This window comes from Globicephala melas, chromosome 1 (assembly GCF_963455315.2).
Source record: "Globicephala melas chromosome 1, mGloMel1.2, whole genome shotgun sequence".
Classification (NCBI taxonomy): Eukaryota; Metazoa; Chordata; class Mammalia; order Artiodactyla; family Delphinidae; genus Globicephala; species Globicephala melas.
The window spans coordinates 104940833-104966156 of NC_083314.1; the positions used below are offsets into that span (position 1 = coordinate 104940833).

Consider the following 25324-nt stretch of genomic DNA (forward strand, 5'->3'; position numbering starts at 1 on the left):
AAGTAGAGAGCTGGTGTGGCGGGGATGCAGTGAAAGGGGGAGCCGTGTAGGGGACAAGGTCAGAGAGGTGGGCAAGGGGCTGGGCGGTCCAGGTTGAGTCTCGCTGGCCTGGCAAGAACATTGGGTTTTATTTCCCAGCAGGCGAGTGGTGGTGGCCTGTGGTTCATCCTGACTACTGAGTGCAGCACGGCCTGTAGAGAAGCAGGGAGACTGGCATGGCCGGGGGCGGGGCGATGGGGCGTGTCACAGGGAATGAAGACAGAAATGGTACAAGTGGGGGAGGGGCTCTGGTGTCGTTTGAAGGCATGGCTGACGGACGGCATGAAGGAGGAGGAAAGTCAGGGATGACTCCTAGGTTTTGGCTTGAGCAACTGAATGGATGTTGGCACAGGTTACAAGATGGGGCAAACTGGAAGAGGGCCAGGCTGGGGGGAGAAATGAAGAGTTCCACTATGACTCTGACTGTGAGATGACGTTAAATTTGAGATGCCTGTTAGCCGCTTTGCAATTCTGCATGTTGTCTACAAAGGAAGTCACACATTCATTCAGTTAATATTTGTTGAATGAGTGAACGCCAACCCTTTTTGGATGAGGGAGGCCAGGCTGGGAGTTAAAGATTGGCGATTAGCGTCAGTGATGATGCTAACATAATACCTTAGGAAGCAGTGTCACCGATGTCATTGTGACCAGTCATCTGGGAACGATGATCTCTCTTCATAGGTGAAGGATCTATGTCAGAGTCTGCAGGACCAATGTGCCCACCCCAGGGGCAGATCCAGACCCTGTACCTGTGCTTTTTCCACTATCCCACACCGCAGGCCCCCGAGAGAGCTGTCACAGAACGTCCCACATGATGTGGAAACAGCCGTGGCCCTTGGGCACATGGTGGGTAACTCTGGCCAGTCAGAAGCTGCAGACCCAGTTCCAGCCTGAAGTGGTCAGGGCCATCAGTAGGCAGCACAAAGCCGGCCAGGGCTTCCAAACAGGCCTGACCCAGCTCTGTGACAAGAGCAATGTGTCACCCTCAGGCAAGTCTCCTCTCCTTGTCTCTGAGTCAGAAACATCGTGGGGGAAGGTTGGCTCAGGCTTCGGGAATGGAATCCAGGCCAGGTTTCTTCTGCAGGAGCCAGGCCTCTTCTCTAGGCAGTTGGCTTCACTGGAGTTAACTAATGAGGGGGCAGGAGGGGTGGGCATGGCCCCTTGTCCAAGACTATAGCCTCTCATGTCCCCGTTTCCAAATTTACAATCTCACAACCCAGTTTGGCATTCCCTTTAAGAAAATTTATTTTTGTAAATGTTCACGTCAAAGGTAGAAATATAGATATTTACTTTGCAGATGAAAGTGATGTATATTAAATAATAATTGTAACAGTGAGTCTCAAATTTAAGCATAACAATCAGTGGGGAGAAGAGGTGCTATCTTAGTTCACTTGGGCTGCAGTAACAAAATACCACATATCTGGTAGCTTATAAACACCATAAATTTATTTCTCATGGTTCTGGAGGCTGGGAAGGGAAGTCCAAGATCAAGGTGTCAGCATGGTCACGTTCTGTTGAGCGCTCTCTTCCTGGTTCATAGCTGGTACCTTCTCTCTGTCTTCACATGGTAGAAGGGGCTAGGGATCCCTCTGGAACCTCTTTTATAAAGGCACTAATCCCAGTCATGAGGCTCCACCCTCATGACCTAAGCACCTCCCAAAGCCCCCACCTCCTAATACCATCACATTTGGGGGTTAGGATTTCAACATATGAATTTGGGGGGACACAAACATTCTAACCATAGCAGACAGTATTGTGAAGTGATTAAGAGCTTGAAATCTGAAGCCAGACTGCCTGCATTTGACTCCAGACTCTATTACTTACTAGTTATGTGCCTTTGGGAAAGTTTCTTCATCTCTTTGTACCTCAGTTTATTCATCTGTAAGATGGGGGGTAATAAGAGTACCCAATCATAGATTGTACTGAGGAATAAATGAGTTAATTAATGTCAAGTACTTGGAATAGTGCCTGCACATAGTATTCTATAGGTAAAAGCTATTATTAATAATAGTATTGTTTTTATAGCTAGATGACTTGTTAAAAATGCCAAGTCCAGAGTCATACACATAGAGTTTCTGTTTCAGTGAACCCCACTGAATTTTTGTGAATTTTTCACAAGCACTACAAGAGATTTTTGATGCAACGGGAACGAAGTGACACTTTGAGAAACCCTGGACTATAAGACAAACATGGGCATCCAGGAACAGGGCAAGGTGTGATGTGCTACAGAGAGAAAAATGGGAGTAAAGAATAATGTACTCTTCCCTGATTCATAATTTCATACTCTTCAGTGTGCTGTGTTTAGAAAAGAATCCACTGAGCTCTTGCAATGGACACAAAGAGAGTAATTTAACAGTACTATTGATTTTTCCCTATTACTTTCTTTTGATATATCTCCCACCACCAGATTCTTTAATTGAGATATAATTCACATACCATAAAACTCAACATTTTAAAGTGTGCAATTCAGTGTTGTTTAGTATATTGGCAAAGTTGTGCAATCGTCTCCACTACCTAATTCCAGAATATTTTCATCACTATCCACCGAGAAAGAAAAATATACCCATTACAGTCACTCCGCAGTCTCTTCTCCTCCCAGCCCCTGGCAACCACTAATCTCCTTTTTGTTTCTATGGACTTGTCTCTTCTGGACCTCACAATATATGGCCTATAGGCTTCTTTCATTTAGCCTGCTTTCAAGGCTCATCCATTTTGTAGCATGTATCAGTAGTTTTGTGGTTTTTTTCCCAGCTAAGTAACCGTCTATTGTATGGGTATATCACATTGAGTTTACCCGTTCATCAGTCGATAGGCATTTAGGTTGTTTCACTTTTCTGGCTATTATGAACCATGCCGCAATGAAATTTGTGTACACATATTTGTGTAGACTGATGCTTTCATTTCTCTCGAGTATATACCTAGGAGTAGAGTTGCTTGGTCCATATGGTAACTCAATGTCAGATTTTTTTAAGAACTGTTTTCCGAAGCAACTTCACCATTTTACACTCCCACTAGCAATGTGTGAGAATTTCAATTTCTCCACATCTTCACCAATACTTTTCTGTATAATGTCTCTTTTATTTTAGCCATCCTAGTGTGTATGAAGTGGTATCTCATTGTGGTGTTGATTTGTATTTTCCTAATGATGTTGAGCACCTTTTCATCTGTCACTTTCTGGTCCTGCCAGGTTTTGGGTCCCCAGGCTGGGGCTATCAGGACATGATGGCATTTACAACAGTGCTGTTGACTCCTTCCTATCAAGCCTAAAGAGGTGCATATTTTATCAGAGTATGAGCAAAATCTAGGCTCTTTCTGCAACAGATGTGGTTTTTGCCTGAGAGCATAGCAAAGGAAATTAACAGCAAAAAAAGTTTTAAAATGATTGATATTTCACAAACTGAGTAGCTAAAGAAAATAAACTAACATAAATAAGGTATAGGAGAAACTCTATTGGAAGAAATTTTATTATTTAAATACTTTCTAGAAAGATATTTACTTGCAGTGAAACCCACTGGCCTGCCTTACCCTCCTGTACATGATGAGTGGCACCACTGTCCCTGTGGACAAATGTCACCTGCCATTTCAGTAAACAAAGGTTGTTGCGGCCATAAAGGCATCAGCCACTGCAGCTGACCCAATAGTGCATTCTGAGGGGAATTTCAGATGGAGAAAAACTGGATACTGGCCCTAGTTAAGATGCATATGGAAGGAATAATTTCAATGAGCCCAGACTTTTGTATCTTCTCATACACAGAAAAGCACTAAAATCATTAACTTGAGATGTCTGGGGTTTTTTGTGATTAGCAGTAATCTTTTTTTTTTTGCGGTACGCGGGCCTCTCACTGTTGTGGCCTCTCCCGTTGCGGAGCACAGGCTCTGGATGTGCAGGCTCAGCGGCCATGGCTCACGGGCCCAGCCACTCCGCGGCATGTGGGATCTTCCCGGACCGGGGCACGAACCCGTGTCCCCCGCATCGGCAGGCGGACTCTCAACCACTGCGCCACCAGGGAAGCCCAGCAGTAATCTTTTGATGTTCAACTACACAGGGATTTTGTTTGTTTGTTTTTGTTTCTAGCAAAAACTCCTATATATCCTGGCTCCTCCCTTACCTCTTTGGAACAGTCCCTCAGGGCTATCTGAGAGGCTGCCATCCCGGGCTATAGTTCTCAGTAATGCCCCAGATAAAACATAATTGTCAACTTTTAGGTCGGACATTATTTTTCAGTTGACACCCCGGACATCCAGTGACCCCGTAATATGAAAAAATAAACAGGCATTTTCTTGGAACTAGGAGTTAAACTTCCTTCAGAGAGATCTCATGATCTAACCCACCCACAGGATGTTTCCTGACTGCTGAGGGGTTTATGTAGAGTCCTCAGTTTCTCAATCGTAAGAATTTCTAAGTGTTCCCAGTCTGCAGTCTGGGGATTAGAAGGCTAAATTCCTGGGGGCCTGGAAAGGGGAGTATATCACTAAGAATCTCTAAGCCTAAACTTGACGGGAAATGGATTCGATTTTCACTTATGGTGCAAACCAAGAATGCCCTAAAAATGAGATGGCAAATCCAGTGGGACTCCTACCGAGAATATTCTGGGAGGTTCCAGAACCTTTGTCGTTGCTTGGGAAATTCGGTTCTAAACTTAAATGTCCCCTCTCCAGGCACATTCTGTCATCCTGTGAGTGTCATGATGCATCACTCTGCTTTTTAGAGCTTATAGTCGTAGAAATCTCAAACCAAGGCAGATTTTTAAAAAAAGAAGTTTGCAGTTGTTTACACTAAATTCTGTTCTCTGAGGGAGTTGTGTCAAAACCTGAGTGTTAGAACATCTTTGCCACTCTGGAAAGCAGCTAACTGGAGAGACAATAAGAGAAGAAAGGAGGGCCAGTGACAGCTGCTGTAGGTGGCATTTGTATATTTTTTAAAAGGTCCAGCCTTTACCACTTAGTGGCTATGTGGTTTGGGAAAATTACTTTCTATGAACCTCCATTTCTTCCTCTGAAAAACCAAGATAAGGCTACTTACCTCAAAAGGGTGATTTGAGACATACATAAACAATGAAGAGAGCACTTGCATTGTTTTGTTTTTCTCCTCAAACTTTTCCCAGACCCCAACCCCAAACAGGGAATAATTCCAGGCATTCAGAAGGTATTCTATAAAAATTTTCTTAGATGAAACAAATCCAGTTTTCTGGTTGAATAAAATATGGAATAGATGAGTGCATTTGGTCATTTAACAAATATTTACTGGGTGCCTCTTATGTTCCAGAGACTGTTCTACGTACTGAAGAGATAGCTGTGAACAAAACAGATAAAAATCCATGCCCTCATGCAGCTTCCATGCTAGAAAGGAGAGAGAGACTCTAAATAATAAATCATGAAAACGAAATGGATGTTAACTAGAGGTGAACGTTATAGACAAAAATAAACCAGGGGAGGAGAATGCAGAGTGGCAGGAGTGAGGTGAGGCTAGAGATGGGTCAGGGTATTCTCTCTCTCTCTCTCTTTTTTTTTTTTTTAGATACTTAAAAGTTATTGAAGTGTAGCATACACATAGAAAAGTCATGAGTGTACAATTCAGTGAGTTATTGCAAGGTGAAAATATAAGTGTGCCCAACATATACAATATAACCAGAACCTCAGAAGGCTTCCTTAAGATACTTCTCAATCACTCCTCCTTCCCTCTTCCCTAAAGGTCAGTACTATTCTGATCTCTAATAAAATAGATTAGCTTTGCCTGTCTTTAAACTCTAGATAGTGGAATCATCGGAGGGTCGGGGTATTCTTGAGGGCTCCACTTTACAGTTCCAAAGGCTGGATTCTTTGGGGGTGAGTTAGCCTTCCAGGGCTCATTTCTAAAGAGGCGTCATCTTCCAGCTCAGTGGTCACTCTGGCCCCAGGCGCCCAGCAGACAGGCTCAGGATCGAAAGCTAGGCAGCAGTTGTGAGGATGAGTACCGACCAGATGGGCACATGGAAGGAGACTCTGGGGCAGTGCTCATTGCCCCAGGGAATTAGATCACATTGGGAAAGATTCTCCACCTTGGCTCTGTCTAAAATGTCCTGCGCTGTGTTTCCTTAAACAGCACTGGACAGAGACCAGTTTCTCACACTTCAAAGCCCTTCCCTGTTTGCATTGCACAAGTGACACATTCCTGTCCAAAATCATCCAGACAAACAGCTGCTAATTTCCTAGCAACACTGCCCTAGCCATTCTTGTATGGAATGGAATTAATCCTGGCATAGAAATAGAAGTTTATATTCCAGAAAAAAAACCTTTCAAATTCCTTCTCCCTGTCTGCCCTAATCCATCCCCAGGGACCATCTTGGACCAAGCTCAGCAGGGAGTTCCCTCAGCAGCTTGAAAGCCCTGACTGTGTGATAGCTTTGTCGGGAGGACTCACAGAAATGCTAGTATTCACAACACTCGCATTTGTGTAGAGCTACCATGGGCTGTTTCTTGACTTCACGGAATCATCAGTTTCTCCCTTATGACAAGTTTAATAGGAAGTCTGAGCAAGCCTACAGAAAGTGATTTAGAATCACATAATGTCAGGGTAGAAAGGCCTTACCCAACTGTCTGGTGGAGGACGGAAAGTAGGTTGTATCCTGCACTTGTTCCAATGCTTGGTGTTGGCTCCCTGTAGCATGTCTGTGAAGGAGTCTCAGGCAGCTGGGTGGGAAAGGAAGTGATGGTGGGTGATCGATTAGCAATGTCTGGCATGGATGAGCTGCGGTAAAGGAGCGCGCCCCTTGGGTATTTACCATGCCTGATCTAGGGCCGGCTTCTCATTTTACAAATGAGGGAACTGAAATTCAGAGAGTTGAGGTGCCCCCATCAAGACTGTACCCCAGTGAGAAGCAGAACTGGACTCCAAATCCAGCCCTTTAGCTTTCCATCTGGGTATGTTTTTCAACACCAACTCTTTTGCTTTCTATCATAAGGTCTGAAGAGGGCTGGTTTAGTGAGGCAAGGAGAGACCAGGGAGCTGGCTGGCTCTATCTAATGCGTGACACACGGCTCACGGGAATCAGCTGCTCTGGTGGTCTCTGCCTGGTTCCTGCTCCCTATCTCCCCTCCCAGCAGGACTGCATGCCTCAAGCTATTGTGGACCCAGAAGGAAGAACGAGGGGTCCTCCCAATGTAGAAATCTACAGTGATGCCCACGGGCCTGAATTCCTGATCCAGAGCCTGAAGTTATTCCCTTCTCCCTGTAATTACAGTAGATTGCCCTCATCGTTCTTACCATCCCAGTTTGGGTGGGCTTAAACTTCTAATGGTATGCACAGAAATGCTTTTAGTTTTCGCTCAGAGTAATATTGACACAAATTGCATTTACTTCTATTTTAAAACTTAGCCTTGCTGGCTAAGAATAACTGATTTATTTGGTGAGAAAAGACATTTGTATGTGGATGTCACTAGAAGGGAAAAGGGACCACAGAGGTTTTTTTTGTTGTTGTTTGTTTTCATTTTAACTTATCAAGAGAAAAGCTTTCTTTTAAAAATAAAATAAAATAATCCCTGGCTCAACTGATAATATTTGCCTTTTCTTTTGGCCCAGGACCTGGTCTTACGCCAAGCTCCATGTTGGTCGTTACCTCCTCCTGAAATGCTCTGCCTTCTCGCCTGGCAAACGTTGTTCTCCCCTTTTGTGTCTAAAGTTCTCCTTTTCCTAGGGGTAAGAAGAAAAAAAATTATTTAGTTCAATAAACACTTACCGAGCACCTTCAGTGTGTCAGGTACTGTACTCGGCACTCAGGACTCAAAAATGAAGACACTAAGCCCCCTGCCCTTGGGAAATTTAACTGGAACTTGGAATGAGACAGAGAAACACAATGCTGAGCCTTGTGCCCTGTTATCTCGTTTCATCTTCACCCTAAATGTACTCTTCTGGTGGTCACGGGCTGTTTCTCTTGTTCTCCACTCTGTCCTCAGCACCAAGCACAGAGCCTGGCACATGGTGCTGGGAAAGACTATAACTCATTGAATAACTGTTCTTAAAACCACCCTAAAATGCAGGCATTTTTCCCCTTTTACAGAGAAAGAACTGAAGTTGACAGAGACTAAGTAACCCCTCCTGAGGTCTCCTAGGAGTGATGACTTTGGTCATTTGTTTCCAAACCCTTGGCTTTTTCCTCCCTTATACTACCCCACACTACAATTTTCTAGACCCAGTTTTCTCATCTGTAAATTCAGAGGAGCAGACTGGATGATTCTACGATCCCTCCAAGCTCTAAATTTCATAGCCAATGACCAAAGCTGGTACTAGAATGCATATACTCATTTTCTCCGAGAGGGTTTTTATGTGTTGTTGTTTTTAACATGCATTTCTTTTGCCCTTATTATACCACCAGCTCTTGGATCTTAATATTTCATTTTATAACCTATTTGTAGCACCCTCAGATCTATGTTTGATGCTCAAAGACTTCTCATTTTTTAAAGTTCGTGACTCCCTATAAACCTGCCTTATCTATGCTAAGGAAACCATACACGCTTCACTTCCCAACACCAGATGTTTTTTTCGCCTGTTTTGTCTCAGAAACAGCAGCAAGCTTTGAGTGCTCTGTAACAGGCCTCAAAGAATCTCATGCCTTAGGATGCAGAAAATATTTATTGAAAATGACGATTCCTGATTTTGTAGGGAAAAACACAGACTTTAAAATTTTGTGGGATCATAAAAAATCCATTGCATTTTTATACACTAACAATGAAAAATCAAAAATGAAATTAAGAAACAATTCTAGTTATAATAACATCAAAAAGAATAAAATACTCAGGAACAAGTTAGCAAAGGAAGTGCAAGACTGAAAATTTTAAAACATTGTTGAAGAAAATTGAAGATCTAAATACGTGGAAAGATATCCCATGTTTGTGAACTGGATTAATACTGTTAAGATGGTCACACTTCCCAAATTGATTTACAGATCCAACACAATCCCTAGCAACAACCCACCTGGCTTTTTTTTACAGAAATCGATGAACATACTAAAACTAATATGGAAATGCAAGGGACCCAGGATACCCAAAACAATCTTGAAAAAGAAGGGCAAAGTTAGAAGACATACTTCATGATTTCAAAACTGCAAAGCTACAGTAATAACGACAGTGTAGTACTAGAATAAGGATAGACATATAGATTTGTGGAATAGAATTGAAGGTATAGAAGTAAACTCTTACATTTACAGCCAATTGATTTGGACAAGGATGTCAAGACAATTCAATAGGGGAAAGAGTAGTCTTTTTTTTTTAATTTTAGAATTTTATTTTATTTATTTGTTTATACAGCAGGTCCTTGTTAGTCATCAATTTTATACACATCAGTGTATACATGTCAATCCCAATCGCCCAATTCATCACACCACCATCCCCACCCCCCACTGCTTTCCCCGCTTCGTGTCCATACGTTTGTTCTCTATTTCTGCCCTGCAAACCGGTTCATCTGTACCATTTTTCTAGGTTCCACATATATGCCTTGATATACGATATTTGTTTTTCTTTCTGACTTACTTCACTCTGTATGACAGTCTGTAGATCCATCCACGTCTCTACAAATGACCCAATTTCGTTCCTTTTTATGGCTGAGTAATATTCCATTGTATAAATGTACCACTTCTTCTATATCCATTCCTCTGTCAATGGGCATTTAGGTTGCTTCCATGACCTGGCTATTGTAAATAGTGCTGCAATGAACACTGGGGTGCATGTGTCTTTTTGATTTATGGTTTTCTCAGGGTATATGCCCAGTAGTGGGATTGCTGGGTCATATGGGAGTTCTATTTTTAGTTTTTTAAGGAACCTCCATACTGTTCTCCATAGTGGCTGTATCAATATACATTCCCAACAATAGTGAAAGAGGGTTCCCTTTCCTCCACACCCTCTGCAGCATTTGTTGTTTGTAGATTTTCTGATGATGCCCATTCTAACTGGTGTGAGGTGATACCTCATCGTAGTTTTGATTTGCATTGCTCTAATAATTAGTGATGCTGAGCAAGTTTTCATGTGCTTCTTGGCCATCTGTATGTCTTCTTTGGAGAAATGTCTATTTAGGTCTTCTGCCCATTTTTGGATTGGGTTTTTTTCTTTTTTTTTTTTTATTGAGCTGCATGAGCTGTTTATATATTTTGGAGTTTAATCCTTTGTCCGTTGATTCATTTGCAAATATTTTCTCCCATTCTGAAGGTTGTCTTTTCATCTTGTTCGTAGTTTCCTTTGCTTTGCAAAAGCTTTGAAGTTTCATTAGGTCCCATTTCTTGATTTTTGTTTTTATTTCCATTACTCTAGGAGGTGGATCAAAAAAGATCTTGCTGTGATTTATGTCAAAGAGTGTTCTTCCTATGTTTTCCTCTAAGAGTTTTATAGTGTCCGGTCTTACAGTTAGGTCTGTAATCCATTTTGAGTTTATTTTTGTGTATGGTGTTAGAGAGTGTTCTAATTTCATTCTTTTACATGTAGCTGTCCAGTTTTCCCAGCACCACTTATTGAAGAGACTGTCCTTTCTCCCTTGTATATCCTTGCCTCCTTTTTCATAGATTAGTTGACCATAGGTGAGTGGGTTTATCTCTGGGCTTTCTATCCTGTTCCATTGATCTATGTTTCTGTTTTTGTGCCAGTACCATATTGTCTTGATTACTGCCGCTTTGTAGTATAGTCTGAAGTCAGGGAGTCTGATTCCTCCAGCTCCATTTTTTTCCCTCAAGACTGCATTGGCCATTCGGGGTCTTTTGTGTCTCCATACAAATTTCAAGATTTTTTGTTCTCGTTCTCTAAAAAATGCCATTGGTAATTTGATAGGGATTGCATTGAATCTGTAGATTGCTTTGGGTAGTATAGTCATTTTCACAATATTGATTCTTCCAATCCAAGAACATGGTATATCTCTCCATCTGTTTGTGTCATCTTTAATTTCTTTCATCAGTGTCTTATAGTTTTCTGCATACAGGTCTTTTGTCTCCCTAGGTAGGTTTATTCCTAGGTATTTTTTTCTTCTTGTTGCAATGATAAATGGGAATGTTAAAGAATAGTCTTTTAACAAATGGTACTAGGACAAGTGTATATCCACATGAAAGAGAATGAAATTGGACTCCTAGCTCATACCATGTACAAAAATTAACTCAAAATGACCAAAAACCTAAATATAAGAACTAACATTATAAAACTCTTAGAAGGAAACATAGGTGTAAATTTTCATGACCCTGGATTGGGTAATGGTTTCTTATATGTGACACCAATAACACAAGCAACCAAAGGCAAAAAATCGACAAGTCGGACTTCATCAAAATTGAAAACTTTTATGCTTCAAAGACACTATGAATAAAGTAAAAAGACAAGCCAAAGAATGGGAGAAAATATTTGCAAATCATATATCTGATAAGGGTCTAATATCCAGAACATATAAAACCACAATTTAAAAATAGGCCAAGGATTTGAATAGACATGTCTCATAAGACGATACATAAATGTTCAATACGCACATGAAAAGATCTTCAACATCATTAGTCATTAGGGAAATATAATCAAAACTATAATAAGATGCCACTTCATGCACATTAGGATGACAATAATAAAAATGACAGTAACAAGAATAATGAGGACGAGGGAGATTGGAACCCTCCTTCATTGGTGGTGGGAATGTAAAATAGTGCAGTTCCTTTGAAAAACAGTTTAGCAGTTCCTCAGAAAGTTCAACACAGAGTTACCATATGACCCAGCAATTCCACTCCTAGGTGTATATATATGAAAATATTTGATCACACAAACTCTTACACAGGAATGTTCAGAGCACTATTATAGCCAGAAAGTAGAAATAGCCCAAATTTCAATCAACTGATGAATGGATAAGCCAAATATGGTACATCCATGCAATGGAATACTATTTGGCAATGAAAAAGTGAAATATTGATTCATGCTACAACATAGATGAACCTTGAAAACATTATGGCAAGTGAAAGAAGCCAGTCACAAAAGAGCACATATTATATGATTTCATTTATAATTACTGTACAGAATAGACAAATCTACAGAAACAGAAAAGAGAATAGTGTTTGCCAGGGGCTGGGGAAGTGAGGAATGGGGGTGACTTGTAACGAGTACACGTTTTTGCAGGGGAGTGGTGAAGAAAAGATTCTGGAAATGAATCGTGGTAATAGTTGTACAACTTTGTGAATACACTAAAAACTACTGAATTTTACACTTTAAAGGGGTGAATATTATAAAATATAAATTATATCTCAATAAAGCTGTTTAAATTTTATGGGACCAAAGAAATTCAATAGGGAAATGAGAGGCTAATGGAGAAACCCAGGCTAGCCCCCATTCTTAGCACCCAGAAGGCTCCCACCACCACTGTGGCAACAGTCATAGCCACAGAAATAAATCTGCATGGATCCTTAAAGGTTGTCTTTTCTACTTAGCTATTGATTCTTCAACCGCCTCTATAATATTCCCACCAGGTGATCATCTAGCCTATGCTTGACTAGGCTCTTTTTCTTCCTCTCCAAGCATTTATTGAATACGTACTATGTGCCCAGCTCTGAGCTAAGCACTGCGAATATACTTTGCAATGTTGTCTCTTTAATGTAATAAACATTTATTTGAATATTGTAATGTGTAAGACATTTTACTGGTTTATATTCCTTTGTGTTTATTGATACCTGTTTTAGTTTGGGTTCTCCCAGAAGAAGACCCTGAGGCAAAGATTCAAGTGGAAATAGTTTATTTGGGAAGTAGAGGTAGCACTCAAAGGGAAGTGGGAAAGAGATCCAGGGAAGGAAAGGAAGCCAAGTAGTCAGCTACCACAGTGAGCCACTAAAGCTTAATCCTGAGGGGAAACTCTGAGACAAGGTGTAAAACACATGCCTGAAAACGTATTCCACCCAAGGGCCAGGGAGCTGGGATATTCATGTGCTAAATTCAGAGACCCTGGTTGAGCGCTCACGCTGGAGATGTGTTACTTCTTAGCATCCCTGGCTGCTGAAGGAAGCACGGATTATGCAGCCCTCCCCAGATCTAAATTGGGAGGGGGGAGAACCCTCAGGCACAAATGCAGATTCTAGCAATTGGTGTTTGGCAGGACCTGTGGTCCCTGGAGATCCAGGTGGGACACTGACAGCATCAGCTACAATACCTTCCTCCTTCCACACCCTGGGGATGGTGTACAGGAATACACAAAATGCCACGAATTAGGTAAATGTGAAGAGAAAAAAGATGTAAAGGAAAAGAAGCCTTTCTGGTGAGGGCACGAATATCCTAGTAGACTCAGAAAACAGGTGATATTTCTCAGCATATCCTTTGTTAAACGCTGGCTCTCCAAAAATACAGCCAAAACTACCTTTGGAAAAGGCAAAACTGAGTTGCCTGCTTACCACAAACTTGACAGAGTCTCAGTAGCATCTCAAAGGTGAGAAGTTTGGTGGGTCTGAGGTCTAGTTTAAAGCAAGTCTTTCCGTGCAGGAGCCTGATTAGAACTAAGGATCTCAATGTAATAAAGATTAGCGAACACGGAAAGGCGAGGGTTTTGAAGTGAGAGTTCCAGAGTCTTGTTATTGAAAAGTCATGTGTTTGTTTAATGGTTTTGAGGGGGAAGTTCCTGAGGTAAGCAGAGTGATTTGCAACATTAATCCTCCTGAGTGAGTGTTTTGTGGGATGGGAATTCCCTGCTAATGTTGCAGTAAAACCGTGTGGGCTTTCCTGGTGGTGTAGTGGTTGGGAGTCCGCCTGCCGATGCAGGGGACATGGGTTCGTGCCCTGGTCCGGGAAGATCCCACATGCCGCGGAGCGGCTGGGCCCGTGAGCCATGGCCACTGAGCCTGCACGTCCGGAGGCTGTGCTCTGCAACAGAAGAGGCCACAAGAGTGAGAGGCCCGCGTACCGCAAAAAATTAAAAATTAAAAAAACAAAACTGTGTGGGCCAAAATGGTTTCTGCTCACACCTTCAGTGTGAGCGTATGATGTCACACAGTAAAGCATGATGTAGTGAAAGTAGTTCTCTAGGAAGTCAGTCACATGCAGCCCAGGTGCCGGTAATTCTTACTGAACAGGGAAAAAATGTGCACAGGTTCCATCTTCGAGGAGGAGCAGGATTAGAGGGGGAGTCTTGGCGAGCGGGGGTGTGACAGCTTCTGTGGCTGTCCCTGGGCATGCGGCCCTGGAGCCCCGCCCTTGGGCCCAACGGGCAGGCTGAGAGCCGGGAGTCCCTGCAGAGACATTTCCTAAATGACTCCTCTGCTGGAAATGTACCCCTGCAGCGGATCCTGCCTGCCTGGCTGCCAGGTTGGGCAGCTCTCTCTGTCGCCAGAAAGGAAGTCACAGCAGGTCTGGCCTCCTGCTCGGCGCCCCCTCCCAGCCCCTGCTTCTCCCTGACTCACCCTGCCGTTGTGGCTGCTGTCCTATTCTCTGTGGATCTGGGCAGGATGCTCTCTGTTAACTTAGCCTGGCGGGATCACCAAAACCTCAGGGCTGCTCCGCCACTTCTCTCCAGGGCCACTAATGCCAACGCGTGATGCAGGGCACTGTGTAGCCTCCAGCGTGCTTGTGCCACTGGCCTCATCAGGGGTTCGCTGCGCCCCTAGCAGGCAGGCGGGCGGGATCATGCTGTTCTCCCTCCTGACAGAAGGAACTGAGGCTCAAGGTCAAGTCAGTGAAAGAACCAGGCTAGCAACCGGGTCTTCTGACCTAGTGCAGAGTTCTTTCTGGGGTGGGAAACGTCCACGTATACTCATCTCTAAAACAGTTGTGACAAAATCGTCACGTAGGGCTATGGTTCCACATCCAAATGAGAGAAACGGGTCTCTCTAGTCGGAAACACAGCTGCATTTGACTGCTATCCACACAGCCTTGCTACTCAAGCATTTACAAATACAGGTGATTATTTTTTCCAGGATGATAGTAGTAATGCTCATTACAGAAAATGTGCTTAGAGAGTGGATTTCTGTGCTTCAGGAGGAAAACCTTTGGTCCACTTTTTGGAGAAGATGACCTCATCTTAAATGAATGAATGCTCCTGGGGGAAGGCTGGGTCATGGTCCCGATGGTTTTGTGTTTCTAACGGAGGACTGGGCCCTTCTTACTCTCCAGGAGAGTAAATAAGTCCTTATGTTCCTAAGGGCTTAACGGAACATTGTGTCCTTTCCAACAAGCTGCTAAGGCTTATTGTGCAAGAAAAGAAAAAGAACAAGAACTTTTGTGTAAAAGACCTGGGGATGGTGGGCACTGCTCCAGGGGGAAGGGGGTCACTAATGGATGGCTCAGCGGACAGACTCCATAGATGAGGGTGGTCTGAATCTGGGCTCGTGTCCTCAAAGTGCCTGATGACAGGACAGGGGAAAGAGCATTAGCGGGAAAGTTCTGATGTCCAGGGGCTGCGCTGGACCAGAAGGGCCAACCTAAGCTGCTGGGTCCATTAATAAGAGAAGGGCCCCCTGACCTTAGAGTGCCTGACTGATAGATCGACGTGTGAGGGAGTGAAGCTTTACAGAAGCCTGCTCTTCACACCTCCCCCAGCCCAGGACACCTGTAAGTCTCGGGAACCTGGTCCTGGCTTGGGGTGGATTCCCATTTCTGTATTTGGAGGCCAGACAAGAATGGCTAGTGGAGCCTGAGCAGGGAGGGGAGGGGAACAGACACCAGTGTTGAAACATATGGAAAGTCGTAAGGATTTCGCACCCTTCCCCATCCCAGCAGGCGGAGTTAATAGTGCTGGGCTCTGGAGAGCCTTCCACCCTAAGCCCTCCCTGAACATCAGGAGGAGTTGACTCCAACTCTTTCTCCAACACTGTCTGTAGCACCTGTGCAAATGCAGGTTTTAGCCAGAACATTCCACCCTAAGAGAAAGGTAAGCCTCAGCACTCAGGAGTGCTGGTGACAGCGCCCTTCACCACCTTTCTTCTTCCCTAAGTCAGCAGCATCTTGCAGCTCCTGAAACTGGTGAAGGACGCCTGGGATTTTGCAGTCCAGAACCTTGCAACAGAAGATGCTTATCAGTGGAAAGGGTAAGTCCAGGTGTCAGTAGAGCAGCGAGTGCAGCAAGGGGTGCCGAGCCCCTTACCGCCGGGGTGCGTGCAGGGCACGTGTTCCTGCTGTTGCCCCTGCTTGGGGTCTCATTGGGATGGGACGGCTTTGGTGTGACCCTCCAGACATGATGAAAGTCCGGCCATCTCTTGGCTACTGCCTCTCTAGTTCACAGAACCCCTGTGAGGCAGGTGATGGAATGTGATTGAATCTTGGCTTGTGTATTGTGAGGATTACATGCATTTTTGTTTAATTAAATTGAATTCAATAATGTGTAAGCTACATGTGGGAGGGGAATAAAGGCCACCAAAGCTGTCCACGTCCTGATCCCCAGAACCTGTGACTGTGTTAGGTTGCATGGCAAAGGGGAATCAGGATTACAGATGAAATTACTATGGTTGCTAACCAAATGCCTTTAAGATCAGGAGATAATCCTGGATTATCCAGGTGAGCCCGATATGATAACAAGGTCCTCAAAAGTGGAGGAGGGAGGCAAGAGAGGAGGTTGAAGCGGTGCGTTGTGGGCACTCAGTGTACCCCTGCCGAAACCTTGATTGCAGCCCAAGGAGACCCATGTTGGACCTCTTACCTACAGAACTGTAAGGTGATAAAGTTGTGTTGTATTAGCCTCTAAGTCTGTGGTAATTTGTTACAGCAGCCATAGGAAACTAATACACTGTGTAGTGACACATCTTCAAGAAATAGCTCTCCAGGCATTGAGGGATGTTTCAGAGTTTTCAGATCTCTGCCTCAAACAAGGAAACCACTCTTGCTCCATTTTCTAGCTTTCTCGAGATCTTGTGTTTCAAGAAGAAAGTATGTTCTTAAAGTTCCTAGAATTCATGGCTGCAAAAACAGTTTGAGGCATCTCAGCTAAGTGGGGAACAAGTGTAAGAAGGTATTCTTTTCCCCAGCCACCACCTCTGCCCATCCTGTACTGATGTCTTAAGGAGATTCCATAACTCACTGGTCACACTCAGCGTCCAGCCCAGTCAGAGGCAAAACTCCAATCTCAGATCCAATTTAAATCTCCCCTTTCCTGTCTCAATGGGATGGTCAGGCTCCAGCTCAGGACTTGAAGTAGGATGGTGTGTGTAGTCTGCCCTCTCTTTCTTCACCTTCCCTTTCAGGGTCAATTTGCTCTAGGTTGGGGGTGGGGGGTGGACAGGGAAGAAGGTGGGGGAGAATCAGGGCGATGTAACATGACTGGTCATCTAACTGTGCTGGGAAGGTGGTGTTAGTCTTGTCTTGGCTCGGTCGGGGTGCATATGATACTGGAAATTTGCGCTGGTGTGCTCGTCTCCACATAAATGGGGGCAAGGTTTTCTCTGGGCCCTGTCCAGTCACACCCCTGAACTGAGCCCATCTTAGGACATCTGTATCTCCTTTCGGCCATCCTTGGTCTGTGTCTTTACCCTCCTCTCCGGGTGGGTATTGCCTCACTTGGCCCGCTGGCTCATTGACTCATTGCCAAGCAACTACCAGAAAGCCCCCTCCCACCTCTACCCATGCTAATCCTTCAGGCCTCTGCCTTCAGAAACCTCCAGGCACACATGCTGGGCCCCCCAAGAACTTTCCCAGTTTCACCACGTTCTGTCCCACTCACATGGCCCCCTCGGTCTTCCAGCACATCCAACTCTCCACGTCGCTTTGGGGAGGAAGTAACCTCTCCCTGTGAACACTGCACTGGTGAAAACTTATCCCTTCTGTCTTCCCTCCCCTGGTTCCCTGCTTATGTTGCGGGGGGAGCCAGGTGAAGGTTGGGGAAGCCAGCAGGGCCGGTTCTGAAGCCTCTTATGAAGCCTGAGTGAGTGGTCTGGCCCCTCCTTAGAATGAGGTCCCCACGGCTCCTGTTGCCAAACGCAATGTGGGCCTCCTTTTTCGTTCAACTTTCCACTCCAGCTGCTTTTCAAAACTCTCATCTTTTGGCGATGCCTTTTCTAGCAGTCTTCTTGGTCAGTTTTAACAACCACTCTAACTAGCAAGATAGACGACTTGAAATAAAATTCTCTGTGAGAAAGGTCTGTAAGAATTAGGTTTCGGGTGTATAAAGATGGAAAAAGCCCAGCCCTATCCGAGTAGAAATAGGAAAGGACTGAAGAGTTGTTCTAAATACAATAAAATGACAGCTGGTGGAGAAAAGCCAAACCTTTGAGCCTTAGGCACTCCCCAGGACACAGCCATTACCTCCTCTGGGCTTCCAGCTGCTAAGAAACTGGCTTTGAGAGAGGAGCCACCCTGGGGCTTCCGCCTGTGCCTCACCAGTTAGCACTGTCAGTGTAGATGAAAACACATTAACAGGAACGTGTACCGACTCGTACCTGCCTCTTACCCGCCCGTACAGGGCTCTCTCCCAGCGCCCAGCTCCCAGTCCCAGGTGTCTCTGTGTCCCCAGACGATCCCCTACCTGTGGAGACCCCTGGACAGAGCAGTTACTGTGCTGGGCGCCCAACCACAGAGCGAGCGCTCGGTCAGGAAGGAAAATGTACTTTCCCTTGCCTCTACTCTCTCCTGATTAAACAGTGCCTCTGTGATGCAGTTGAAAACTGAGAGAGCTGACAGGATGCTTCGGGGAGCTTCAGCCTGCTCTAGTGTGAGGACGAAGGGGGTTTACACCGGACAGCTCTCTTTGCTGCACGCAGAACCTGGGGGAAGAGGGGAGGGAGTGGCTGCCAGCTCCTCCTAGGTCCCCCTGCCACCTGGCAGCCCCCCGGCCGTGCCACCCCGGAGCGGCATCACAGACTCCACCACCTGGAGGGCTGCTGACCATGTGCCCAGATGTTCAGACAAACACACACTCAGCCTCCGTCCCCAGCCCTCCCTTCCCACCAGAGTTTGGGCTGGCTTCTCCCAATTCTGATGAGCAGCTCATAAGTACTAACAAACTCCTTGGCACCCAGAATCCAGGCAGCGTCACTTCCAATGTGAACGTGGGCCACGTCTCGGCCCCAGCGCGGTCCCAGGGTTTTCCAGCCCCTGTCGAGCCTGGGTGGCGTGGGATGAGCAGAAAGGCTCATCACCGTGCCCAGGAAGCTGGCTCATTACAGCCTCTCACAGACCCGTTTCTAAGTCACAGAAACTTCCACCTGCCAGATAGACGTGAACACTGACCCCTCCCTGGCGCTTGGAATATGGAGCAGGTTCCAGGAGGCCCAAGATCGGACCCTGGTCTCGGAGAACACTTACGTGAGGATGGAAAGCAGGAACCACAAGACATTCCTACCCAGCATCTGCTCGTCACACTGGAAGATGGTGTGAGACAGGACACTCTGAGCCTGTCCTCAGGCTGTGAAGGACCCATGTGTAAGTTTAATTCAAACCTGTTTCCCTGAGCCCTTCTGTGTTTTCATAAAGAAACCTCTCGAGAGAGAGTTGTATGAAACAACACCTCCGTCCCCGATTCCCTACCCCCTGGTGGAGGTGAGAGGCCCACACCCATGGGGCCGCATTTCTCTCCCAGAGTTGGGCTGAGTATTCATTTCACCTTTCCCACGCGCCTGCTGGCTCTCCTCTTGGCGTGCAGCGCTGCTCCAGGCCCGGGCCTGTGGGAACGAGGCAGATGCTGTGAGGCCTCGCCCAGCTCCACTCCCACTCCCGCTTCCTCAGGCCTACACATTCTGGGACTCTGGCTGAGAGATTTCTCTGTCTGTGGAAACTTGCTGGCCTACAGGCTGGGCAGACTTGCCGGAGGTCGGTTCTCTCCACCGGTGACAGAGGGAATTGGCCAACTCGTCCCCCAGCTTCCTCACCCAGGCTGGGGGGTCAAGGCCAGGCAAGGTCTACACCATCTCCTAGAGGTCCCCCGTGGGAATGGGAGCATCTGTCTACACAGTAACCTGCCATCCCATGCACTTTGAATTTGCTTCCTTCTCTCATCAGCCACTTAAATCCACGGTGGGTAGGAAGTGTTAGAAAGAGAGAACATCAGAGAAAAAGTGCCTCCTTGAGGACCACATCGAGCCCAAATCCAAGAGAAGAGCAGACCTGGGTGAGTCCTTTATCTGAGCAGTGGGCTCTTATCCTGTTTTTGGTTAATAATTACATCCGCCTCAGCAGCTTCAGGGTTGCCTGTTGTTTGAGGCCATCAAGGATACAAACTGTGACACCATCTTCCTTTTCCTAAGGTGCCTGGTACAGGCGCAGCACTTAGTAGCTTCTCAGTAAACGCTAAAGTCAGCAGAGCTCACTCCAGGGAGGTTGGAAAGGGCTCTCCAAAGACGCCTGGGCGAGAGAGTGGCTCTTGGACTTTCTGTCCATCTAAAGCCACCAATGAACAATAGTTTAAGCATCCTGACATCCCATTTTTCTCTATTACTGGAGCAGTCAGCATGCAGGCTCATGAGTGGATGTAGGGCTCCTTGTGTGAGGACTGTGGGCTCATCTCCAGGAGAAAGAAGCTTGGAGCCTGGCCTCCTTCCAGGGCAGAAGGCCAAGCCCTGAACTGAATATTGCCCTGTCCCCAGAACTGTGACCAGGATGTCCAGGGCTCCTTTAAGTGCTGCTTCTGCAAGGCTCACTCTGGACACTGCTCCCACGATGTAATAATATTTGGTCATAGCATTTATTTATTACACATAATTTATTATGACACAGGGAACTGGGAGGATGTTGAAAAATCCTGATTAGATCTGAGCTTGGGAATAAGCTTTTCTATAACCCTACTGAAAAATTCCCTAACAAGTCAAAGAAGGAAAAAGAAGAAGAAGAGAAAAAAGCCCCTGGTACTTGCAATGAAGACCAGATCATCAAGTCATATTTGTCACCCACAGGTATTAGATCGTTGGTCTCCAGGGACTCCCAGTTACTGCCTTAAGATGTCAGTGTCTGTATACGTTGCCTGGCTAGTAAACTTTGGAGGAATTGATGAACCGCTGTGTCTGGGCTTTTCATTTCTTTGGCCTGAGTCCTGCCAGGTAAGCTCAGGTAACCTTCCCGAGAAATGTGGAGAAATGCGGAGGACATGCAGGCCTGGGAGTGCCATTGCTGGGACCCAGCCAGCCCCCAGATTCTCTGGTTGCAGAGTGGCCTGGCCAACTCACACAGGTAGTGTGCCCTTGTATTCTTGGAAAAAGAAGCATCAGAGTAAAAGAGGAGGGGGAGGGAAGGCTAGACAGGAATTTTTCCAGGCCCTTCTGCTTAGGAATTAAAAGTTTGCTGGGAAACGGTTCTGATGGCTTTAAATGTTACAGATGATATACTCCAGGGGGAACACAGTCCCCACGGGACGGGGCCCCTGGGAAGTATTTAATATCACTGGCTATTGTGTTTTTCTACAACAAAACTCTACATCCCTTGAGAACAGAGGCTAATTTTCACAGGTCTTTGTTGTCTCCCACAGGGCTTTTCATACACGTGCCCAAGAATGCGTTGATCTACTTTGATCTCCTATTGTGTAAGAAGATTTCCTCCGGGAAAGGACGAGCAGTGAATTCATGAAACTTGGCACGGATTTTGATCTCAATTTATAGATGGGAACACCTATAAAATGAAGAGGGTTGGGCCAGTCTGTGAGGCCAGTTCTAGCTCAAAATCCTGGCATCCTCTAAGATGTGGAAGAGTGAGGTCAGAGGGAGGCGGCGGGCTGCTGGCAGCGCCGGGCAGCTGGGCGCTGGGGCCCAGGGCTCTTCAGAGACCATGTCAGAATTCCCGTTTTGCCATCACCAAGATGTACACCCAAAGGCACATTCCACAGTACTGCCCCTGGGTGTGTAGGCAAATATTGATTTAAATCATTGAATGAGTTAGTATTTGCTGAGAACCGTCTACAGACAGTGAGCTGAGGGGCGGTATCATGAGGGGTACAAAAGGTGACTACATCAGGACCCTTGCCCTCAAGGAGGTCGGGGCCCTGTCTGCAGCAGGCTGTGTGGTCCTGCACACACAGCCACCTCCTTATTTCCTCATCTGTGAAACGAGGGAAATGAAACCAATTTTGCTTGTTATGAGAATTAGAGATAATATAGGTAAAGCTTGTTGGACTACTTCCAGGATCGGATTGTTATTAAGAACTAGGTATTATAGGTCAAGTTCCCAGCACAGTGCCTAACACTTGGTAGGTATTAAATAACTAGTACTGTTAAGGGAGCAGAATTTACCACCCCCAAATAGGTCTCTTTGGTATAACGATTATTTTAGGCTGGTTGTTTTTATTTTTTCTTTTTTTCTATATCGAAGTATAGTTGATTTACAATGTTGTGTTAGTTTCAGGTGTACAGCAAAATGATTCATATATAATATATATTCATATTCTTTTTCAGATTCCTTTCCCTTATAGATTATTACAGAGTATTGAGTAGAGTTCCCTGTGCTATACAGTAGGTCCTTGTTGGTTATCTGTTTTATATATAGTAGTGTGTATATGTCAGCCTAATTTATCCCTCCCTCCACCCTTTCCCCTTTGGTATAGGCTGGTTATTTTTGAAAAACAACAGACACAGGAGTAGCTCTGAAAACCAAGCAGAAGTTACGCCTTGTAAAAGATGCTTACGTGCTTACGTGTGTGAGGGAAATCTGTATTTGTAAGGGTGTCTCCCTTGCTGTATCAGGAAGAGGGGGAGGACTCAATCTCTAGAAACTCTTATCAGTGGAGAAGGCAAAGGGCTTCAATCTGCCTAATAAGCTTACTCTTATCACTGTGCTTTTCCTGATACCCTCTCATAACTCCCTCCTCCTTTCACATCTTCTTTTGTCTTCAGCTGAAGATGGTATTGAAGATGAGGGTTTCCACCATTTCAGGGAGTTAGTTTTCCTGGGTCTCTCCCATGGATACAGGAGGTATACATGCTATTAACCTTTTGTTTGTTTTTTCTCCTATTAATGTGTCTCATGGCAAGTTCATAATTAGACCAGCCGAAGAACGCAGAAGGGAAGAAGGCAACGTGTTTCCTCCCCTACAGTAATTACTGTAGTTGCTGGTAATATACTCTCATCATTATTATCAGCACGGGCCAGCATTAGTAACGCTTTCAGCAGAGAGGAGACCTGAGAGGGACCAGGGAGGGGAGGGGCTCAGTGAATGGTAGGTGAGTTTCCACCCAAGAGCTCTTTGCCTCTCTAACGCCCAATCTACGTGCATCACATCCCCACCTGTGTCCCTACGAAGCTACTCATATGCTTGTCATTCATTCTCCAGAACCCTTAGACTCACCCTTCCACAAAGCTTTCTAACAGGAAATACAACTGTCAGCGGATTTTTTTAAAAGTGAAAACCAAGTTCAGCGCTCATGCATTTCTTCAGGCATTAACCGTAAACCGCACTGCCTCATGAGCAGATCCCCACCCGCTCTCTGAACGAGGCAAACCCTGGTCTCTGTGCTGATCCAGAGGTGGCTTTGTTATCCTCAGTTCAGTCAGGGGGGCTTTGGAGGCTCTGCCCTTAAGTGGGGCTGAGGCAGGCTAGAGCCACTCCACTGCCCCCAGAGGAATGTAAGAAATCCCCTTGATCCCTAAAGAATCTGGATTAACAAGCCTTCTTGGTGGGCAAGGAAATCTGCTACAAATTCTAGCATCTAAATCCAAAGGCTTTCAAATTCTTGCTTCTTAAAGCTAGTCCATTAATTAATTCCATACACATCTTTTTCTCTCTCTCTTTTCCTGTGCTCCTGTTTTTCTCTGAAACCATAACTGTATTTGGGGGGTTAATAAACAAGTAATTGTAGAAAAGGTTTTTACTGCTTTGACCTCTCCTCTCTCCCTCCCTTTCTCTCTCCCACAAAAGCTTCACAGGCAGACCTCCTTTTACCGTACTTAGCTTTTTTGCACTTTACAGATCTTGTGTTTTTTTGACAAATTGAAGGTTTGTAGCAACCCTGCACCGAGCAAGTTTCTGGGAGCCATTTTTCCAGTAGCATTTGTTCACTTCATGTCTCTGTGTTACAGTCTGGTAATTCAGTATTTCAAACTTTTTCCTTATTACTGTATTTGTTATGGTGACCTGTGATCAGTGATCTTTGATGTTACAATTGTGAATGTTTTAAATGCCCGTATAAGACGATAAACTTAACCCATAAATGTGGTGTGTGTTCCCACTGCTCCACCGACCTGCCACTCTCCATCCCTCTCCCCCCCTCACCTCGGGCCTCCCTTATTCCTTGAGACACAACAGTATTGAGTTTAGGCCAATTAATAACCCACCATGGCCTCTAAGTGTTCAAGTGAAAGGAAGAGTCGCCTCTCACTTCCAATCAAACAATAGAAATGATTCAGCTTAGTGAGGAAGGAATGTCCAAGGAAAACTGGCCAAAGTCTAGGCCTCTTGCACCAAACACTTAGTCAAGTTGTGAAGGCAAAGGAAAACTTCTTGAAGGAAATTAAAAGTGCTACTGAAGTGAACACATGAATAACAAGAAAGTGAAACAGGCTTATTGCTGATATGGAGAGAGTGTCAGTGGTCTGGATAGAGGGTCAAACCAGTCACAACGTTCCCTCGAGCCAAAGCCTAACGCAGAGCAAGGCCCTCACTTGCTTCAGTTCTGTGCAAGCTGAGAGAGGTGAGGAAGCTGAGGAAGGAAAAGTGTGAACTTGCACGTGGCACTTAGCCTTTCTGGGCCCCACTTTCTTCATCTGTGAGATGAGGCTAATCACACTACTTAACACCCCATTCCTGTGAGCATTAAAGTGTGTGCAAAGCCCACATGGTGCCTGGCACAGTTCAGAGAGTCCCTAAATATTAGAAATAGTTATTCCTTCTCTCTCCCCTGCCTCCTGGACTCGTGGTGCTGCTGTATTGCTGCTGAAATTTTAATAGCTTAAGATAGCTTAATATTGAAATATGGAACCTGGAAAATGCTATATTTTTATAGAGACAGAAGTAGAGTTAATCTTTTGTCACACATTTTCTAAATGTCCTGATTGATGGGGGAGGGAGATCCGGAAGAAGGAGTTGGAGACTTTGCCCTAATCAACCTGGGCCTTGAGCTTTGGTTCCAGATGCTGTTATGACTCAGAATGCTCAGGCCAGGGAGCAGACATGGTTTTACAAAATTATCTTCCCAAGGTGCAAAGACCGCAGCTTCAGAGACACCTGTGAGTCAGCAGCAAGAGTGAACTGTGAGTAGGGAGACCGTCACTGATAAGGAAGGGATGACTCAATGACCTAGACTTTGGTTAGGTATGATGATCTGAACGAAGTACCACTTAGGTGAGTATTTTGTGCCAGGTTGTTGGGGAGAGGGGACGGAAGTCATTCAGACTATGACACGGGATGCGACTTCCCTGGTGGTCCAGTGGTTAAGACTCTGTGCTTCCAGGGCGTGTGGTTCTATGCCTGGTTGCGGAACTAGGA

General features: G+C 45.2%; 1 long non-coding RNA gene across 2 annotated transcripts in view; it reads right to left on the bottom strand.

Annotated features, from left to right (window-relative positions):
- Nucleotides 1-5240: 5240 nt before the first annotated feature.
- The window catches only part of LOC115859606 (uncharacterized), a 33823-nt gene continuing 13739 nt past the window's right edge, over nt 5241-25324 (bottom strand). The window contains exons 2-4 of one of the 2 annotated variants that reach the window (XR_009559587.1): nt 7635-7708; nt 6608-6708; nt 5246-5332 (exon numbers count right to left, since the gene is read on the bottom strand). This is a non-coding gene — a long non-coding RNA (uncharacterized lncRNA). Of the gene's footprint in view, nt 6709-7634; nt 7709-25324 lie in introns of both variants that reach the window. The other variant, XR_009559586.1, reaches the window with a different exon arrangement.